At 42.3% G+C, this 20,155-nt stretch overlaps 1 long non-coding RNA gene across 1 annotated transcript; it reads right to left on the reverse strand.

Annotated features, from left to right (window-relative positions):
• Positions 1-2,520: 2,520 nt before the first annotated feature.
• Positions 2,521-19,216, reverse strand: LOC120987093. The gene is made up of 3 exons (XR_005775910.1): positions 19,016-19,216; positions 12,126-12,127; positions 2,521-2,531 (listed from the first exon to the last, which is right to left on the reverse strand). It is a non-coding gene; the product is annotated as an uncharacterized LOC120987093 (long non-coding RNA).
• Positions 19,217-20,155: the final 939 nt, after the last annotated feature.

The following is a 20,155-nucleotide window of genomic DNA, read 5'->3' on the forward strand; positions in this document are numbered from 1 at the left end:
ATCACTCAATATTACGTATTTTGTAAGGTGAGGTGACAAAAAATGACTGTCCTGGCACTGTTTTAATTTATTTATTTTTACAGCATTCACCTGACAGGGTAGATCATGTGATTTTTTTTAGAGCCAGGTGGTACAGATGGGGCAATACCTAATATGTCGACTTTATTATTTTTGTTAAGTTTTACACAGTAAAATAATTTTTTAAAAGAAAAAAATCTTTTTTTTAAGTTAAGTTAAGTTAATTTTCTGAGAGAGAGGCAATTTTTTAAATTTTAGGGTGATTGTCTTAAGTGCTCTTTTTTTTTGCAATGAGTTAATTATGGGAAAAGGGTGATTTTTTTTTAATGTAAAACCCCTTTTTTTTTTTTTTTTGTTTTGTCCCACTGTGGGACTTCAACTGATCCGCTCTGCAATGCATTACAGGCTGGGTCTCAAATGCTTCCATAGGAGGCTAGCCCCGATGCCCGTCCCCGCGACCCGTACCCTCCACAATTACCTTCTATTCCGCGGTCACGGCTGACCGTGGCATAGAAGGGGTTAATACGTCGGCATCAGTGTTTTCACTACCGTCAGCGTATACATCAGGGGCTTAGCTGTCAGTGACTGCTGGGCCCCTGCCGCTGATCAGGCAGACTTACGTCCCTTAAATTTTTTTATTACAGTGTGGCAGGCGCAGCACTATGAAGGGCCTTTTGCGCTGTGGCATTAGAAGAATTTTGATATCTCTGACCTTTAGTCTAACCAGACTGTCTATTACTCTGTAATTTCTCTAGCGCCGTTCTTTGGAAGAAGTAGGTTTAAAGAGCACACCAAATGCTTGAAATAGCTTCTTTGTTAACTTATAGTTTTCTTCATATATAACACTGCCACCTCCGCAGCAGATAGTCCATGTACCAAACACGTGTTGAATAAAGTATCATAAAATGGCGGTATGCATAAGATGGTGGTTTAACTGTTCAATCTTGTCATTCAACATAAAATGGTGGATATATTTATCTCTTGAGTATCTGTACTCTCGCTTTAAGTTATTTAAGCACTTTATGATCTCTCTGAGGGGTATATCTGAGGTTAACCAATAGTTCACTTGCTGTACTTGGTTTGCAGTTTGCTCTATACAATTGCTTATGATCTGGTATGGGCAGTTTGCATTTATATGCAATTTGATTGGATTGTATGATTGTATGGCTCAGTAGTTCGTTTGTATGCAATTTGCAATTTGTATGGTATTTGCAATTGGTGGAACTGTAAGTAAACACACATATAACTGGTTCAGTATACAGTTCTAATCACTATATTAACAGTAGGAACATTATATAACTGTTTTTAAATACCTATTTTGGCCTCTCTGCTTCCATAAAACACAGCTCTTAGTGAAGTGAATGTCTGTCCAGCTTATCTCTCTGGTGAATAATGATTACAGCAGCTCCTGCTAGGGAATGTCACACACAGAAAAAACAGTTTAACTCTATGCTTTCTGTTGTTTCTGTTCTGTCATTGAGCTTACCTTACATTATATAATGAACTTAAAGGCATATTATCTTTTCTGCTTCTGTGAACACAATATATATAACAGTTATATGACATCCTAACATGAAGTCACTGTAAATAACTCTGTTGTGTCATTAACACACAAACATAGTAACTGTATTAAGGTTATTGTCAGGTTTAGCTGTATAAACATATAAGCTATCAACCTAGGACAGGTCTTAGCTGGCCAGCTACATACAGTGCTTTGTTAAAATGTTTAATGTTTTTCCTGTTTGGCTACATTGCAACCTGAAAATATCATAAATAAAATAGATTATTATTATTATTACATAGTACATAACATAGTAACATAGTACATAATGCCGAAAAAAGACATTTGTCCATCCAGTTCGGCCTGTTATCCTGCAAGTTGATCCAGAGGAAGGCAAAAAAAAACCTGTGAGGTAGAAGCCAATTTTCCTCACTTTAGGGGAATAAAAAATTCAGACTCCAATCAGGCAATCAGAATAACTCCCTGGATCAACGCCCCCTCTCTAGTAGCTATAGCCTGTAATATTATTACGCTCCAGAAATACATCCAGGCCCCTCTTAAATTCCTTTATTGTACTCACCATCACCTCCTCCTCAGGCAGAGAGTTCCATAGTCTCACTGCTCTTACCGTAAAGAACCCTTTTCTATGTTTGTGTACAAACCTTCTTTCCTCCAAACGCAGAGGATGTCCCCTCGTCACAGTCACAGTCCTGGGGATAAATAGATGATGGGATAGATCTCTGTACTGACCCCTGATATATTTATACACAGTAATTAGATCTCCCCTCAGTCGTTATTTTTCTAACGTGAATAACCCTAATTTTGATAATCTTTCAGGGTACTGTAGTTGCCCCATTCCAGTTATTACTTTAGTTGCCCTCCTCTGGACCCTCTCCAGCTCTGCTATATCTGCTTTTCTTATTATATTAGCTTATTATTATTTATTTTTTTTTTTTTTTGGGGGGGGGGGGTAGGGGGGTTGTACAATTTGATTAACACAACATTTCTACCACTTTGTGTTGGTGTGCAGCAGTCTTTAGATTCTCAATTGGATTGAGGTCTGAGCTTTTACTAGGCCATTTTGAGACCTGTAAATGTTTCTCCAGTATAGCTTTAGCAGTATGTTTGGTGTAATTTTCTTTACTAGCCTCAAACCTCTTTAGGGTTTTCCTCAAGAACTGCCTGTATTTACTGCCATTCATCTTTCTGTTCTGTCTGGTTTTCAAGTCCCCAAAAAACACTCATATCAAGATTCTGACACCACCTGTGGGGATGGTGTTCTTGGGATTATGGGAAGTGTTTTGTTGCTGCTGCACACAGCATTCCCATGATGGCCAAAAGTTCAGTTTTAGGCTACATTCACACGACCGTATGTGTTTTGCGGTTCGCAAATTGTGAATCGCATAAAAAAACGGATGACGTCCTTATGGCATCCTTTTTTTTTGCAGATCCATTGTAACAATGCCTACCCTTGTCCGCAAAACGGTTCTATTTTTTTTTGCGGGGCTACGGAACGCACTCTGCATCCTGGGTCTGCATCCTATCTGAAAAAAAAACAGGACCCTGACATTTTTCACCTTAAGGACCAGGCCATTTTTTGCAAATCTGACATCTGCCACTTTATGTGGTGATAAACTTTAAAACGCTTTTACTTATCCAGGCCATTCCATTCTGAGATTGTTTTCTCGTCACATATTGTACTTCATGACAGTAGTAAAATTGAGTCAAAAAATCTATTTTTACCTAAAAACTTTGGAAAAATTAGCAAATTTCCAAATTTCTATTTCTCTACTTTTACAATAGATAGTAATACCTCCAAAAATAGTTATTACTTTACATTCCCCATATGTCTACTTCATGTTTGCATCATTTTGTGAATGCCATTTTATTTTTTGGGGACATTAGAAAGCTTAGAAGTTTAGAAGCAAATCTTGAAATTTTTCAGAAAATTTCCAAAACACACTTTTTAAGGACCAGTTCAGGTGTGAAGTCACTTTGTGAGGCTTACATAACAGAAACCACCCAAAAATGACCCCATTTTAGAAACTACACCCCTCAAGGTATTCCAAACTGATTTTACAAACTATGTTAACCCTTTAGGTGTTCCACAAGAATTAATGGAAAATAGAGATAAAATTTCAAAATTTCACTTTTTTGCCAGATTTTCCATTTGAATCTATTGTTTCCAGTTACAAAGCAAGGGTTAACAGCCAAACAAAACTCAATATTGATGGCCCTAATTCTGTAGTTTACAGAAACTCCCCATATGTGGTCGTAAACTGCTGTACGGGCACACGGTATTGCGCAGAAGTAAAGGAACGCCATATGGTTTTTAGAAAGCAGATTTCACTGGGATCATTTTAAGCTGCCATGTCACATTTGAAAACCCCCTGATGCACCCCTAGAGTAGAAACTCCTAAAAAGTGACCCCATTTTAGAAACTACACCCCTCAAGGTATACAAAACTGATTTTACAAACTTTGTTAGCCCTTTAGATGTTCCACAAGAATTGATGGAAAATAGAGATGAAATTTCAGAATTGTACTTTTTTGGCAGATTTTCCATTTTAATCCATTGTTTCCAGTTACAAAACAAAGGTTACCAGCCAAACAAAACTGAATATTTATGGCCCTGATTCTGTAGTTTACAGAAACACCCCATATGTGGTCGTAAACTGCTGTACGGGCACACGGCAGGGCGCAGAAGGAAAGGAACACCATACGGTTTTTGGAAGGCAGATTTTGCTGGACTGTTTTTTTGACACCATATCCCACTTGAAGCCCCCCTGATGCACCCCTAGAGTAGAAACTCCAAAAAAGTGACCCCCCTTTGGAAACTACGGGATAAGGTGGCAGTTTTATTGTTACTATTTTAGGGTACATATGATTTTTTGTTGCTCTATATTACACTTTTTATGAGGCAAGGTAACAAGAAATAGCTGTTTTGCCACCGTTTTTATTTTTTGTTATTTACAAAATTCATCTGACAGGTTAGATCATGTGGTATTTTTATAGGTAGGTTGTTACGGATGCGACAATACCAAATATGACAACTTCTTTTGGTGGTTTGTTTCAGTTTTACATAACATATTTTTTAGTGTCTCCACATTCTGAAAGCCGTAGTTTTATTTATTTTTTGGCCTCATTTTTTTCGGGATGAGATGACGGTTTGATTGGTACTATTATAGGGTGCATATGACTTTTTGATCGCTTGCTATTACACTTTTTGTTATGTAAGTTGACAAAAAAATGGCTTTTTTTGCACTTTTTTTTTTTTACGGTATTCACCTGAGGGGTTAGGTCATGTGATATTTTAATAGAGCAGGTTATTACAGATGCGTCTATACCTAATATGTCTACTTTTTTATTTATGTTTTACACAATAACAGCATTTTTGAAACAAAAAAAACAATGTTTTAGTGTCTCCATATTGTGAGCCATAGTTTTTTTATTTTTTGGGCGATTGTCTTAGGTAGGGGCTAATTTTTTGCGGGATGAGGTGACGGTTAGATTGGTACTATTTTGGGGGGTATACGCCTTTTTGATCGCTTGGTGTTTCACTTTTAGTGATATAAGGTGACCAAAAAATGGTTTATTTAGCACAGTTTTTATAAAAAAAATTTGACAGTGTTCAGCTGAGGGGTTAGGACATGTGTTAGTTTTATAGAGCCGGTCGATACAGACGTGGCGATACCTAATATGTGTTATTTTCTTTTTTCCCCTATTCTTTCCCCCTTTATTTTGGCAAAAGGATATTTTTTTTTACTTGAAACTTTTAATTATTTTTTTTGGAAAACTTTCTTTTTTTAACTTATTTTTTTCACTTTATTTTTTGGCCCACTCTGGGACTTCAACTTTTGGGGGTCTAATCCCCTTTACAATGCATGACAATACTTCTGTATTGTCATGCATTGGCTGTAAGTGTATTTCACAGTGTAAGGCCTCATGCACACGACCGTATTTTTTCACGGTCCGCAAAACGGGGTTCCGTTGGTCCGTGATCCGTGACCGTTTTTTCATCCGTGGGTCTTCCTTGATTTTTGGAGGATCCACGGACATGAAAAAACAGTCGTTTTGGTGTCCGCCTGGCCGTGCGGAGCCAAACGGATCCGTCCTGAATTACAATGCAAGTCAATGGGGACAGCTCCGTTTGACGTTGACACAATATGGTGCAATTTCAAACGGATCCGTCCCCCATTGACTTTCAATGTAAAGTCAGGAGTTAATATACCATAGGATCGGAGTTTTCTCCAATCCGATGGTATATTTTAACTTGAAGCGTCCCCATCACCATGGGAACACCTCTATGTTAGAATATACCATCGGATTTGAGTTACATCGTGAAACTCAGATCCGACAGTATATTCTAACACAGAGGCGTTCCCATGGTGATGGGGACGCTTCAAGTTAGAATATACTGAGAACTGTGTACATGACTGCCCCCTGCTGCCTGGCAGCACCCGATCTCTTACAGGGGGCTGTGATCCGCACAATTAACCCCTCAGGTGCTGCACCTGAAGGGGTTAATTGTGCATATCATAGCCCCCTATAAGAGATCAGGGGCTGCCAGGCAGCAGAGGGAAGACCCCCCTCCCTCACTAGTTTTAATTTCATTGGTGGCCAGTGCGGCCCCCCCCTCCCTCCCTCTATTGTATTATTTTCATTGGTGGCACAGTGTGCGCCCCCCCGCCCCCCCTCCCTCTATTGTATTATTTTCATTGGTGGCACAGTGTGCGGCCACCCCCGCCCCCCCTCCCTCCCTCTATTGTATTATCATTGGTGGCCAGTGTGCGCCCCCCCGGCCCCCCCTCTATTGTATTAATATCATTGGTGGCCAGTGTGTGGCCTCCCCTCTCCCCCGCCCCGCCCACGATCATTGGTGGCAGCGGAGAGTTAGAAGCATCATACTTACCTGCGAGCTGCGATGTCTGTGACCGGCTGGGAGCTCCTCCTACTGGTAAGTGACAGGTCTGTGCGGCGCATTGCTTAATGACCTGTCACTTACCAGGAGGAGCTCCTGGCCGGTCACAGACATCGCAGCTCACAGGTAAGTATGATGCTTCTAACTCTCCACTGCCACCAATGATCGGGGGGGGGGGCGGGGGAGAGGGGGGGCCGCACACTGGCCACCAATGATATTAATACAATAGAGGGTGGGGCCGCACACTGTGCCACCAATGAAAATAATACAATAGAGGGGGGGGGCGGGGGGCCGCACTGGCCACCAATGAAATTAAAACTGGGGAGGGAGGGGGGTCTGCCCCCTGCTGCCTGGCAGCCCCTGATCTCTTATAGGGGGCTATGATATGCACAATTAACCCCTTCAGGTGCAGCACCTGAGGGGTTAATTGTGCATATCATAGCCCCCTGTAAGAGATCGGGTGCTGCCAGGAAGCAGGGGGCAGTCATGTACACAGTTCTCAGTATATTCTAACTAGAAGCGTCCCCATCACTATGGGAACGCCTCTGTGTTAGAATACAGGTTCTTCTCAAAAAATTAGCATATTGTGATAAAGTTCATTATTTTCTGTAATGTACTGATAAACATTAGACTTTCATATATTTTAGATTCATTACACACAACTGAAGTAGTTCAAGCCTTTTCTTGTTTCAATATTGATGATTTTGGCATACAGCTCATGAAAACCCAAAATTCCTATCTCAAAAAATTAGCATATCATGAAAAGGTTCTCTAAACGAGCTATTAACCTAATCATCTGAATCAACTAATTAACTCTAAACACTTGCAAAAGATTCCTGAGGCTTTTAAAATCTCCCAGCCTGGTTCATTACTCAAAACCGCAATCATGGGTAAGACTGCCGACCTGACTGCTGTCCAGAAGGCCATCATTGACACCCTCAAGCAAGAGGGTAAGACACAGAAAGAAATTTCTGAACGAATAGGCTGTTCCCAGAGTGCTGTATCAAGGCACCTCAGTGGGAAGTCTGTGGGAAGGAAAAAGTGTGGCAGAAAACGCTGCACAGCGAGAAGAGGTGACCGGACCCTGAGGAAGATTGTGGAGAAGGACCGATTCCAGACCTTGGGGGACCTGCGGAAGCAGTGGACTGAGTCTGGAGTAGAAACATCCAGAGCCACCGTGTACAGGCGTGTGCAGGAAATGGGCTACAGGTGCCGCATTCCCCAGGTCAAGCCACTTTTGAACCAGAAACAGCGGCAGAAGCGCCTGACCTGGGCTACAGAGAAGCAGCACTGGACTGTTGCTCAGTGGTCCAAAGTACTTTTTTTGGATGAAAGCAAATTTTGCATGTCATTCGGAAATCAAGGTGCCAAAGTCTGGAGGAAGACTGGGGAGAGGGAAATGCCAAAATGCCTAAAGTCCAGTGTCAAGTACCCACAGTCAGTGATTGTCTGGGGTGCCATGTCAGCTGCTGGTGTTGGTCCACTGTGTTTTATCAAGGGCAGGGTCAATGCAGCTAGCTATCAGGAGATTTTGGAGAACTTCATGCTTCCATCTGCTGAAAAGCTTTATAGAGATGAAGATTTCATTTTTCAGCACGACCTGGCACCTGCTCACAGTGCCAAAACCACTGGTAAATGGTTTACTGACCATGGTATTACTGTGCTCAATTGGCCTGCCAACTCTCCTGACCTGAACCCCATAGAGAATCTGTCGGATATTGGGAAGAGAAAGTTTAGAGACGCAAGACCCAACACTCTGAATGAGCTTAAGGCCGCTATCGAAGCATCCTGGGCCTCCATAACACCTCAGCAGTGCCACAGGCTGATTGCCTCCATGCCACGCCGCATTGAAGCAGTCATTTCTGCAAAAGGATTCCCGACCAAGTATTGAGTGCATAACTGAACTTAATTATTTGAAGGTTGACTTTTTTTGTATTAAAAACACTTTTCTTTTATTGGTCGGATGAAATATGCTAATTTTTTGAGATAGGAATTTTGTGTTTTCATGAGCTGTATGCCAAAATCATCAATATTAAAACAAGAAAAGGCTTGAACTACTTCAGTTGTGTGTAATGAATCTAAAATATATGAAAGTCTAATGTTTATCAGTACATTACAGAAAATAATGAACTTTATCACAATATGCTAATTTTTTGTGAAGAACCTGTATACTGTCGGATCTGAGTTTTCACAAAGTGAAAACTCAGCTCTGAAAAAGCTTTCATACAGACGGATCTTCGGATCTGTCTGTGTGAAAGTAGCCTACGGCCACGGATCAAGGATGCGGATGCCAATCTTGTGTGCATCCGTGTTCTTTCACGGACCCATTGACTTGAATGGGTCCGTGAACCGTTGTCCATTAAAAAAATAGGACAGGTCATATTTTTTTTGACGGACAGGAAACACGGATCACGGATGCGGCTGCAAAACGGTGCATTTTCCGATTTTTCCACGGACCTATTGAAAGTCAATGGGTCCGCGAAAAAAATGGAAAACGGCACAACGGCCACGGATGCACACAACGGTCGTGTACATGAGGCCTAATACACATACAGCTTCCTTCCTGCCTGTGAGATCCAGGGGGCTGGTTCTCACAGGCCTTCCATGCCATCGGGTCCCCGTCACAGCAGCACGGGGACCCGATGGCAGCTCCGATACCCGTGAGGACATCGCATGACCCACATCAAGGGTTAATGCGCCGGCATCGGTGATTTCACTGATGACGGCGCATGCAGCAGGGGTTCGGCTATCAGTGACTGCCGGACCCCTGCCGCGGATCGGGCGGGCGCATCTCCTGTAACCCCCCCCCTCCCCGATTATAGCGGCGTACATGCACGGCGCTGGTCCTTAAGTCACGGACATCTGCGCTGTTCATGTATGGCGCTGGTCCTTTACGGGTTAAAGCTGTATCATGCAACGAAGAAGCCTTATGTCAACACAATCCAAAAACTTTGCCATCTTCTCTGATCCAAAGCTCAGCCAAAATGGACTGAGATAAAATGGAAAACTGTTCTGTGGTCATATGAATAAAACTTTTTTTTTTTATTGGAAACCATGGATGCCACAGACTCAAGAGGAGAGGAACCATCCAGCTTATTATAAGTATACAGTACAAAAGTCTACATCTCTGATGGTACGGGGTTACATTAGTTCTTATGATGTGGGCAGCTTACACATCTGGAAAGGAACTCTCAATGCTGAACAGTATATAGAGGTTTTATAACAACATACACTCACCTAAAGAATTATTAGGAACACCATACTAATACGGTGTTAGACCCCCTTTTGCCTTCAGAACTGCCTTAATTCTATGTGGCATTGATTCAACAAAGTGCTGATAGCATTCTTTAGAAATGTTGGCCCATATTGATAGGATAGCATCTTGCAGTTGATTGAGATTTGAGGAATGCACATCCAGGGCACGAAGCTCCCATTCCACCACATCCCAAAGATGCTCTATTGGGTTGAGATCTGGTGACTGTGGGGGCCATTTTAGTACAGTGAACTCATTGTCATGTTCAAGAAACCAATTTGAAATGATTCAAGCTTTGTGACATGGTGCATTATCCTGCTGGAAGTAGCCATCAGAGGATGGAGACATGTTCTCATTCTGTTTACGCCAAATTTGGACTCTACCATTTGAATGTCTCAACAGAAATCGAGACTCATCAGACCAGGCAACATTTTTCCAGTCTTCAACAGTCCAATTTTGGTGAGCTCGTGCAAATTGTAGCCTCTTTTTCCTATTTGTAGTGGAGATGAGTGGTACCCGGTGGGGTCTTCTGCTGTTGTAGAACATCCGCCTCAAGGTTGTGCGTGTTGTGGCTTCACAAATGCTTTGCTGCAGACCTCGGTTGTAACGAGTGGTTATTTCAGTCAACGTTGCTCTTCTATCAGCTTGAATCAGTCGGCCCATTCTCCTCTGACCTCTAGCATCCACAAGGCATTTTTGCCCACAGGACTGCCGCATACTGGATGTTTTTCCCTTTTCACACCATTCTTTGTAAACCCTAGAAATGGTTGTGCGTGAAAATCCCAGTAACTGAGCAGATTGTGAAATACTCAGACCGGCCCGTCTGGCACCAACAACCATGCCACGCTCAAAATTGCTTAAATCACCTTTCTTTCCCATTCTGACATTCAGTTTGGAGTTCAGGAGATTGTCTTGACCAGGACCACACCCCTAAATGCATTGAAGCAACTGCCATGTGATTGGTTGACTAGATAATTGCATTAATGAGAAATAGAACAGGTGTTCCTAATAATTCTTTAGGTGAGTGTATGCTCCTATCCAGACAATGTCTAATTCGGAGAAAGCCTTGCATATTTCAACAATGCTAAACCACATAATGCATCCATCACAACAGCATGACATCACAGAAGAAGAGTCCAGGTGCTGAACTGGCCTGCTTGCAGTCCAGACTTTTCAACAATAGAAAATATCATAAAATGTAGAAACTGGCAAAGAAGACCCAGGACTGTTGAACAACTAGAATTCTACATAAGACAGGAATGGGGGCAGTATTCCTCTCCCAAAACTCCAGCAACTGGTCTCCTCTGTTTACCCAAGACCTGTCCTATTTTCATTTTTGCATTAATTTTTTTTTTCTCCCCACGTTCCAAAAGCCATAACCTTTTTATTTTTCCATTCACATAGTCATATGAGGGTTTTTTTTTGCGGGACAATATGCATTTTTTAATGACATCATTTAATTTACCATGTCTTGTATTGGAAAACAGAGTAAAATTGGGGGAAAAAACACAATGCCACAAGGTTTTGTGTTCAATGTGTGCTAAAAATGACATGACGTCCTTATTCTGCAGCTCAATATGATTACAGCGATACCAAACTTGTATAGTTTTTATTTTGTTTAATAATGTTTAAAAAATAAAAACCTTTAAAAAAATCCAACAAATCCAAACAGCCATAACTTTTTTATATTTCGGTCTAGAGAGCTGTATGAGGGTTTGTTTTTTGCGGAACAAACTGTAATGGTACCATTTTTGTGGTATGTATGATTTTTCGATCACTGTTATAAATTTTTTTAGGGGGGACAAGGTGACTAAAAAATGGTGAATTGTGTGTTATTCATTTTTTTCCGTTAAAGTGGTTACGGCACAGGATTTATTTTTTTTCTATTTTAGAATTCTGACTTTTTAGGACATGGTGATATCTAATATATTTTTTGTTTAATGTTCGTATATTTTTATATGCAAAATTGGGAAAGGGTAGGGTATTTAAACTATTAATATTTTGGTTTTTTTTTAAATAATTTTCTTCACTTTTTATGTAATAACTATTAGCCACCTTAGGAGGCTAGAACATGGGATATTTTGAACCCTTGTCCCATTCACCCTAATAGAGTTTCTATTAGGGTGAATGGGATATTGACACGCTCCCTGCGTGGTGTATAGGAGAAGTATCTGAACAAGTAGTTATTTACTAGCGAGTGTGAGGTTGAGAGAAGACAGATAGATTGCTCTGTAGCCAGTTAAAAATGGAGAAATAGCAATCCATCTTTGAGAAAAGAGTAAGTAGTTACCTATGAACTGATAAGGTGGAAAAGTATGAAACCTAAGAAGGACCCAAGGTACTGAGCTTGAAACAAGAACAAACATTGGTTAAATATTTGTACTTTGTGTAAGTGTATACGTCCAACACTGTGACTTGAGTGCATCCAGTAACAACTAGACAAGTTGATGAGTAAAAGCAGACCGCTCACAAGAGTTCCTAAAAGTGGTAGCAGCGGGGGCAATATTTTCATTTCAGCTGCTAATAGCATTCTCATCCAGCAGTAACCTGTGTTACTAATTTAGATTGTGCCTGTTCAATGTCTTCATGCAAACATAGTAGAACATCTGGAACCAAGGGTTATTTATCTAGACAGAGGTCTGTGTACCATGTCTTTATATGGAATGCAGTTCATATGACAAACATCACAGTGAAGATTCATGTGTAAAAGTAGGACATACCTATTTATGTCAACTGCAGGATGAACAGTCAGCATGTTCCTGGAAAAAAATATTGTTACAGACAGTGGTTGTTAAACAAACCGAAGGATTTGGGCTAAATATGAGGGCATTATCCTGGCGGCTACCTGGTTTTCACCCTTTAATCCCTATACAGAGATCTGGTCTAGAGTAGTCTCCGTGTGGTTGCCTTCTGACCCACAGAGGTTAGAGACACCAGTGTGTCAGTAACAGGTTGAGGTCAGTGCAGGTGGAATTCATGCAAATCCGTAAAACAGTCCAAAGGTCAAGGCAAGCAGCATAGGATCAGTACGGTGAACAAGTCCAGTCAGGTAGCACAGAATCAGAAATATTCAAAACAAAAGAAATCCCAGCAGTCGTGTCTTGTATAATCGAGATGTTTCATTCCATTAAATCAAAATTGTCCTACAGCCAGGACGCGTTTCGGCAATCATGCCTTTATCAACAGGTGAAGTTATACTTAAATGAACAGGTATATATAGAGAGATAATACCGCCCATAATGACTTCACACACCCACCCTGGAGGGTGGGGCCAAAAGTGTCAAAAAATTAAGCAATGTCAAACAACAATATATCAGAAGCGAACAAACAGTATACATATTACCAAATATCTTAATTTAACATAACAGGCCATATTTTCCGGTGTATGATCCCTCAATGGATAATAGAAGTCTGAAAAAAATAATAGAATATATAAATAAATCAGATATGCATAATCTCATAATCCCTGTTGAGGCCCCTTGGATGCAGAGTATCCAACATATGAATCCAGTAGGCCTCTCTACCTAATAACTGTTTTTTTATGTCTCCACCCCTCCTAGGTCTTTTAACCTGTTCCAATACCTGGAACCTAAGCTGGGCTATACTATGTTTACACCGATCAAAGTGAAACGGAATGGGTAGCATCAGATTTTTAGTTCTAATTGTAGATTTATGCTTCCCAATACGATCCCTAATTGTTTGTGTTGTCTCCCCAATATATAGTAAACCACACGGACATTTTATCAAATAAATCACATTAGTAGATTCACAGGGTAAAAAACCTTCAATTAGGAAAGACCGCCCACTATGCGGATGACAAAATGTAGAACCTCTGATTATATGGGAGCACTGTGAACAGTGCAGACATGGGAAAGTGCCCTTCCGTTGGGTTGCCAACACCATTTGTTTCAATGCCATTTTTGTACTACCAATGTCAGAGTGCACAAGTTTATCCCTGTAGCTAGAGTTCCTTTTATTGCATATCAAGGGTGGATTCTTGAATTCTTCAATCATAGGGTATGCCTTCCCCAGTATATGCCAGTGTCTACGTATGATATTATCCAGCCTGTGATTACACGGATGAAATTTATGTACCAATGCCACTCTAGACAATTTTGTTGCCCCAACATTATCAGGATTATCAAGTTGCCTCCTAGTTTTACTCAGAATAAAAGGAGGGTAACCCCTCTCCTTAAATCTATTGGTCATCTCGTTAATCCTGGTAAATTTTAAATCTGGGTCAGAGACAATTCTTTGTACACGCTGATATTGGCCCGTGTGGTTTGAAATGACATAACAAGGTTATGTTCTGGGCCGGCGCTGTAACATACTGGCCTACATTTACTAATGAGATGGCACCTAGAATTTGGTGTAAAATGTACCAAAGGTTTTGGTTCATGTCACATCAAGTTTTAGACCTATTTATGAGGCTAAAACAATAATCCCCTGTCCCTTGCTTGGTGAGGGGTTGTGGCTTAGTGGGGAAGGGAGCATATTTTTGTGGAAAGGGGAATTTGGTGGGGGCCTGACACAAGACACCCCACCAATCAGCTATTTAAATGGGTCGGTGGCACTTGGGTGAGCAATTCCGTCTATTGTTTACATCAGTCTGCACACTACTGCAGAATGCAAGACTCTTAGTAGTAGCCAAGCAGGGTATTGCAGCTTTGCCCCATTCAGTTGAACACAGTGTCACACGCGTGACAGGTGGTAGAAGATCTGAAAGACTGTCTGCACGTCATTGATCTGACAGCTTCTTTTGGTTTCACTTTGTCTATGTGTTGCTGGGATGTCCACACCTCCTTTTCAGGTTTAGATCATGTGACCATCACTACTCCCTTCTTAGTCTGGCTTTACCCATCACTACTTGCAGTTGATAGCTCATTCTGGTTGTAGATCGTTTGGTGTCTGGATCTCGGCTGAGTTCCCGCTTTCCATTTACCCGGAGTTAAGTGTCTTTCCTTTTTGTATTGTGTTTATTTCCCTGTCTCTTGGTACCAGACCTGAGGCAGACTTGTTCCTTCAGCTGGGAAGGACCAGGTCGTGTGGCCCTATCACTATCTTCAGGGCCTTCTAGGGTGAGCCAGGCTTAGGTTCCTGTGGATGAACAGTCCTACCATCGGTCAGGGCTCGGGTTGGGATTTATTAGGTGGTGACATTTCCCCTTTTCCTAGTTTGCAGGCTTTGTACCTTTGCACAGTGAGCGCTGTAAACGGCATGGGTAGCGCAGTGATGCTGCCTGTGCCTGAAATAACCAATAGCAAAGCTCCGTACAGCAATTGGCTTTGTTATTGGTTGGTATGAGCGTGCAACGGATTGATTACAATTTACAGGTCTTGCAGCAGGGGGAGCTGGAAGGAGGAGGGGCCAGCTCCCATGGGTGGCTGTAGTAAGGAGAGCAGGGCGCACTGCCCAAGGCCCCCGGGAAACATGGCAGGGCCACTGGAGAGCTAAGGAGCAGCGGGCCTGTGACTCCTCCCCCCCCCCCGGTCGTGTTGTGGCAGAGAAAAGCCCTGTCAGTCTTCAAGTAAGTGATTCCCTCCTCCCCCAATCATGGCTCTGTCCAGTCTCCCAGTTCTCTGCACCCCCATCTGCTTTCTCGTTGTCCTGTCCACCTTGTTATCACCCTATAACCAGCACCCCCCTCCGGCTGCAAGAAAATGAGGAGCATAGTCTCTAAGTGTGTGCAGAATAGTTATCATGAGGACGTGACCTACAGAAATACAAGGGGAGACACAAAATCTAATCCTCCTGTCACCTCACTATTGACCCTGCTCCCCCCTTCTCCGGTCACCCCACTAGCGACCCTGCTCCCCCCTCCTCCTCTTCACCCCACTAGTGACCCTGCTCTCCCCCTCCTCCTGTCACCCCACTGGTGACCCTGCTCCCCCTCCTCCTGTCACCCCACTAGTGACCCTGCTCTCCCCCTCCTCCTGTCACTCCACTGGTGACCCTGCTCCCCCCTCCTTCTGTTACCCCACAGGGAAGAAGCTGAACAGACTCCGTCTCCGTTTGGGATCCTGTCTTTTTACCAGACTAAAAAGTGCTGCATACAAGGCTTTTTTGTCTGGTCTTTTGACAGAATCTGCAACAGAGGCTCCAAACGTAGCCTCCAACGCAGATGTCAGCAAGTGTAGGCCTATATATTACGTATTTGAATTACCGCAACTTTCGTACTCCTCGGGTAAAAATACTCCTCAAAAATGCTCAGAGGAGTATTTTTACTTTTCTGGAAAAAACATAGTGCAACCTCTGGTGTACAAGGCTGTCAGCTTCCATGCTTTCAGCTCTTTCATACCGTTCTGGGCCCAGGGCTGAGATCCTGTTTCTGCAGCTTCTGGTGCCCACTGGACTGGCAGCGTGACGTGCCCTCGGCACACATGTCACTGCTGTCCAATAACCTGTGCAGGATTGTCATGTGACCAAGGTCACCTCCAAGACCACTGATTGGCCAGCAGTGGTGACATGTTTACGGAAGGCATGTCACACTTTTGGTTGAGCATGGACTAGAAGTAGAGGAGATGGAAGCTCAGCCCTGAACCTGGAACCTTTCAACAGGTGAGTCATTTTTTTAAACTTTTACATCTTGCCTGACCATTGGCTCCTGGTCCTGGAGAAACCCTTTAACTGTTGTGTAAATGAAAGCCAGTCATGGTAGCAAAATATTGCAAAACCAGATTTCTACCCTGATGAAAACCTCCAAGTAGATTTGAAGGCATGTTGAGCATCTTCAAATCTGCAGCATGAGCTGTCATCAACTTTTTCTGGATTTCGCCCATTGTATTGTGAGGAGTCAAACCCACTGTAAAATCTGCATATTAATACATAGAGTTATTTGAAGGAATTGTAATTTTTTAACACAGTTTTTTTTTAGCATTTACTGAAAATCTAGGGTGCCTTCACACGCAGCAGATTAGTTGCAGAAAATTGATGTGACTGAAAATCTGTTCCATTCATCTGAATGGGGTTGTTTTGGTGGGAAGCACATGGGTTTACCTTTCTGCAAGTTCCATTCAGATGAATTGAATAGATTTTTAGGTCGCAGAAATGTGAAGGCTCTCTAATGATTTCATTGTAATGTCTCCACTACACTACCAGTGGAGTTGCATGGTAACAGGCAAATAAAGAATCTAATGTTAGTGGTTTTAGGGGGGGCGCAAACAATGAGGCATTTTAAGCCACTCTATATATTTGATGAAAATGTGGTTCTATGTGATGCTAAAGAATAGCCGTATCTTTATTCTGAATTGATAGATATAATACACACCAAAATCAGATTTAAACACCATTTATTAATAATGGTCCTGGCACTTCCTTATGGCGTTAAACACAAGATATATGAATAATGTCCGAGCTCCGCAACGAAAGCTATAAATAGAGAATAGAAAAGGCAGCCAAGCAGACAAATAGCAGATCTTCGCAGACTGGAGCATTTATTTTAGCACAAGACAGCAGTTTCTCCCCAGAATAAATTGATTATACAAAGCATGAAAACTTATTGGCTATACAACATAAAGATGGAGTTAAATATAACAAATATATTAATATTTCAAGCATGCACATCATTTTCGCTGACTTCAAATCTGTGTGTGCTTGGCATAAAAATGTAACCAGCGGCTTATAAATAAGAAGCAGAATTAAAATGCATAAGAATGTATAGGCACAATGATATTCCATGGTAAGAAAGAAAGGTATCATAAGGCTTTACTCACACGACCATGTCCGATTTTCCATATGCAAAAAATGAATCCGTAAAAAATAGCACACCGACGGCTTTGGTGTGCATAGTTTTTAGTTTTTTTTTTCCAGAGGAAGCACAATAGGGTATGTGCGTGACCTGCAGGTAGATTGCTGTGAGGAGTATAGGAGTGGTAGTTGTGACACTGATAAGAATTGTAATGGTTTACGGGGGCTGCTCTCACTCCCACCTGCCTGGGGCCACGTAAAGAATATAGGGTACACCCTTTCTTCCCTCGTCACACACTCTGGTGTTGGGGCTCCTGCTCCATCCTGTCCTTGATGTTAGGTATATGCAGTCGTGGACAGGCTATAGATCCTACAGGGAAATTTCCAGGTGGGCCAATGCCCAGGCGGCTGCCTGAGCCCTCCTTATGGCCCCATGAATGGGTACATAATCATCTGGTGCTCTCAGGATTAATTAATGCTGGTGGCATCAGGTACTTATGCACCTAGCAAACAGCGCAGGTGCCTTCCTGAACTCAACTGTATCATCATCCTCAGTATTTTGTACTGCACTGTGATATTCGGTTGTGCCTGGGCGGTATTTTGTGGTGCACAATGGTATTGCAGGCCCTTTCTACTTCTGTTGTCCCTGCCTATTTGTGTTGCCCCATCTTCTGTCAGTTTGGACCCGCCTATGACATGGGGCCACTTTTAGATTTTTTTCCAGGGCCACTTTACGTCCCCAGTCTGCCACTGGGTATATGGGTGCAGGGCTGGATAATAGCAGCAGTGCAAGGCAATAATCAGGCCAGTGTAGAACAGTAACAAATTCAGTGTTCTTTACTGAGGTAATTTAGTTCCTAAACAGAGACATGAGTTGCATTTGGTTCAGACTGTCCAAAGTACATACAAAACCCTTCCAATGCTGATCATGGGACAACCGGCAGTAAGATGACTGACTCTGAGTTTCCCTCTATCACATCCAAAACGAATTTCCAGATCAACTAAAGAAATGCACATTCACAGTTCCCACAGAAAGGTGTAGATCCTGCACGGGTAGCTAATCTGGTAAAAGTGTGGTGGGCTCCTCAGGCAGTGTACCCTTACCACTAGCAGTAAGGCCTGTTGCTGTATAAAAGCAATTGCACTTACTGTCTGTCCTTTGCATTAGTCCTTTAAGTTGGCCCTTAACAATCTATATATTCTCCGCTGGTATCACGCTTTCCTTGAGTCCACGATCCTCACATGTATCTTAGTATAGCTCCATAACCCAAAGGATTTCTTGGTTCCAAGTCACTTTCTGTGAAAGCCAAATCAGCGCAAAATAGTGAAGGACCACCAACCAAAATTAGATAAGAAGGATTTATTATACTCACAAACACAGCAAGTAATTGCACATATCACAAAACCATATCAGTCCTCCTCAGTTCACCCGACCTAGACTTTGCTTTCGCTACATCAGGGGCGATCAATCAATTTATTTGGTCAAGAGTGAACTTTCGCTTCTCCCATAACATATAAAAAATATAAAAACCTCCAAAGTAAAACTTATTCGAACATAAACACTCTTTTTCATTAACTAAATATCTCCCCATTACAATCAAATCATCTATTGTTCACCTTTTACTTCATAAATAGACCTTAAAGGGGTTCTGCAGTTTGTTTAAACTGATGATCTATCCTCTGGAAAGATCATCAGCATCCGATCAGCGGGGTCCGACCCCGGGACCCCCGCCTATCAGCTGTTTGAGAAGGCAGCGGCGCTCCAGGAGCGCCGCTGCCTTCTCACTGTTTACCGCAGGCCCAGTGACGTCACGACTAGTATCAACTGGCCTGAGCGCGGCTAAGCTTCATTCAAGTGAACAGAGCTTAGCCCCGCCCAGGCCAGTTGATACTAGTCATGACGTCACTGGCCCTGTGGTAAACAGTGAGAAGGCCGCGGCGCTGCTGCCAGCGCCGCTGCCTTCTCAAACAGCTGATCGGCGGGGATCCTGGGTGTCGGACCCCCGCCGATCAGATGCTGATGATCTATCCAGAGGATAGATCATCAGTTTAAACAAACTTCAGCACCCCTTTAACAAAGTATCTGAACTGAGGAGGACTGATATGGTTTTGTGATATGTGCAATTACTTGCTGTGTTTGTGAGTATAATAAATCCTTCTTATCTAATTTTGGTTGGTGGTCCTTCACTAATTTGCGCTGATTTGTCTTTCACAGAAAGTGACTTGGAACCAAGAAATCATTTGGATTATGGAGCTATACTAAGATACATGTGAGGATCGTGGTCTCAAGGAAAGCATGATACCAGCGGAGAATTAAGAGCAGCGCGGTCCTGTATTGAAATAAATTGACTGATTGTGTGAACAGAGCACACTTCACTTGGGGACTCGCAGCGCCATTGATAGGCAATGTATCAGAGAACTTTTATCTTAATCTATATATTCTGTCCTTCTTTTTCAGAGGATGGTAGTAGTTGTTGGGATGCAAGGATAAAGGTTTCTTACAGTGGGTATAATCTCTGCACAGGTACATGCAGATGCTATCTCAGCTAGACTGCTAGAACTCAACTCCTAAGATCCTGACCCAGAGGAGGACCAGCTTCCTCCCACTGAGCGGGTGTTCCCATTTCAGCTCTTGGATTACAAACATCACATACAAATCGTGCATTCACATTAACAATGGACATTAACCCATTAAATAGCAATATAACCATTTGCAGTAGCCCTCAGTAGCCCTTAACTTGTATTAGTCAATATTCACTCCAAAGTGAGAAACAGTC

Source organism: Bufo bufo, chromosome 1 (genome assembly GCF_905171765.1).
Source record: "Bufo bufo chromosome 1, aBufBuf1.1, whole genome shotgun sequence".
Classification (NCBI taxonomy): domain Eukaryota; kingdom Metazoa; phylum Chordata; class Amphibia; order Anura; family Bufonidae; genus Bufo; species Bufo bufo.